At 40.7% G+C, this 2351-nt stretch overlaps 1 non-coding gene across 1 annotated transcript; it reads left to right on the forward strand.

The window, feature by feature from the left end:
- The first annotated feature begins 335 nt into the window (after positions 1–335).
- On the forward strand, positions 336–412 carry Trnav-aac (transfer RNA valine (anticodon AAC)). Its single transcript has one exon. It is a non-coding gene; the product is annotated as a tRNA-Val (tRNA).
- Positions 413–2351: the final 1939 nt, after the last annotated feature.

A 2351-nucleotide genomic window follows, 5' to 3' on the forward strand; every position in this document is an offset into this window, starting at 1 on the left:
ATTCATCTTTTTCTCATTCATCTGCATCCCTTTTTTCCTTTCTTCCCTCCCTTCCTCCTCAAGCCTCAGTCGTACCCAAACACAATTCCTACCTAATTTTCCTTTGTCCTTTCCTTCTTGTCTTCCTCCGTGCACCTCCCTTTTCACCTTTCTTTCCCCTTTTTATCCATCTCACCCTTTGTCCCCTCAGCAGCATCCCCTTCTTTCATAATTCCCTTTTTTCTCATCCGCCACATAACTCTCTCCCCCCACTATTCTCTTTCTTTTCTCTTTACTCTCTCCTTCCCATTCTTCTGTTTCTCCCTACTCTTCTTTTTACTCTATTTCCTCCTTTTTTCTTCGTGGTGCAGTGGTTAGCACACTCGGCTAACAACCGAGAGAGCCCGGGTTCGATTCCCGGGCGGAGTGGAAAAATTTGGGCGGCTTTTCCGATACCCTACGCCCCTGTCCACCCAGCAGTGAATGGGTACCAGGTATTAATCGGGGGTTGTGTCCCGTTTCCTGGGATCTGTTCCCTTCTCCTATAATTCCTTCCCCTTCTGTCTCTCTGCGGCATATGACCACAGATGTTGCGCCGACTAAATCAAACTTTCCAACTTTTCCTCCTTTTTTCTCAGTTTCTCCCCATTTCTTGTTCTTTCCTCTATATTTACTTCTTCCTATTCTGGTATATTTCTCTCCACTCTTGTTTTCTCCGCTCTGTTTAATCCTTCATATTCCTCCACCCAGTACCCTCCTCCCTTTCTCATCTCTCCTTTCCCTCCTTTTCATCAAGCCAGACCCGTGGTGATCCTTTGAGGCCTTAATGAAGCATCCCTCACTCCATTATTATTATTATTATTATTATTATTATTATTATTATTATTATTATTATTATTATTATTATCATTATTGTTGTTACTATTACTATGCTTTGTTCCTTGTAGCTTCGTGTTGTCGTATCCACTCCTCCATTCCATGATTTCTTTGCCCATCACTTTCCGACTCCACACTAAGAAGGGACTGCCTTGGAGTGGATGCCCGGCCTCTGTTTAATCTTCGTCTCAAGTTTTTTCCTATTACATGCTCGCGTCCGTTTGGTTTAATCTGCATAATGATACACTTGCCGAGGCCCGGTGCGTCCTGTGTGCTGCTCCGGGCGGAGTGGACCATTAATGTTTTATGTTCAATACTACGTTTTGTTGTGTTATATTAGAGAGGCTACCTTTTAAGATTATTTTGCATGTCGACTGAAATTTGTGGTCAATAAACTAAGTAATCAGCCCTAACTGTACTTCTCTGGCTTCTGTGTTTCATCTCCCTGCCTATTTTTAATAATGTCCCTCTGTGTTTACCTATCTTTCTAATTCTCTCTTTCGTCTCTACTTTCTTACGAAAATCTCTACCTCTCTTCCACCTCCATCCTTCCTCTTTTCCCTTTTTTTCTTCCTCCCCTTCTCTGCCTTTCTACGAATATCTCTCGCTCTCTCCCTCCACCTCTCCCTGTTTCTCTCTCCTTCGTTCCTTTCACCTACCTATACATCTTCCTCTCCTCCTGCCTGCCCACACGTCCCTCATACACTCTCCCTCTCTTCCTCCCTCCCTCTCTGTCTCCCTTCTCCCTCTGCGCCTTTCCTCCCACTCTCTCTTTCCAGTCCGCGCCTCGCGTTTTCTACTCGATAACATGACGGGGGGGGGGGGGATCTTGGATATCTATGGCGTCAACTAAACCATTTGTTGGATTAGTTTTTCCATTGTTTTTTTTATGAATGCTCGTTTTTTTTTTTGTGTGTGTGTGTGAGTTGAAGGCTGCTCTCTGATTTCTCACTGGTGTCAAACTAAACTATTTCAATTTGTTTTATATTTTTTACTTTTTTTTCTTGTTTTTTTATTATTCGTTCACAAAAGATTCTTTGCTAATAACTTACACTTTTTTTTGTCCGATTCTGTTTTTTTTGTCTTCCACTAAACTGTTTTCATTAGTTTTCTCGTTTTCTTTTCAATATTAGTTTTTTTTCTGAAATAAAGTCGTTGGATTCTGTTTTATCACTTTTTGTATCACTGTTTTCTTTTCTATTTCTCTGATAAGTTTTGTTTCTACAATGTTCAGTGTTCGGCTGATGCAGGTTGAGGTTTTTTACTGTTTTCTTTTTAGCTTCTCTATTTTTTCATTGTTGTTCTCTTCCATCAGGTGTCCAGTGAATGCAATTTGAATTCTATAGTGTTTTTCTTCTTCAATTTAACGTTGTCATTGTTTTCCTTTCCGAGTAATTCATTATTTCTTCATTTTAATTATATGAGGGGCAAAGGTGCGCACAGTTTTTTTTTCGTTCTTTTTGTTTTACCTTTGTTTCACCCATTGCTATGCTACT

This window comes from Eriocheir sinensis, unplaced genomic scaffold (genome assembly GCF_024679095.1).
Source record: "Eriocheir sinensis breed Jianghai 21 unplaced genomic scaffold, ASM2467909v1 Scaffold330, whole genome shotgun sequence".
Lineage (NCBI taxonomy): Eukaryota > Metazoa > Arthropoda > Malacostraca > Decapoda > Varunidae > Eriocheir > Eriocheir sinensis.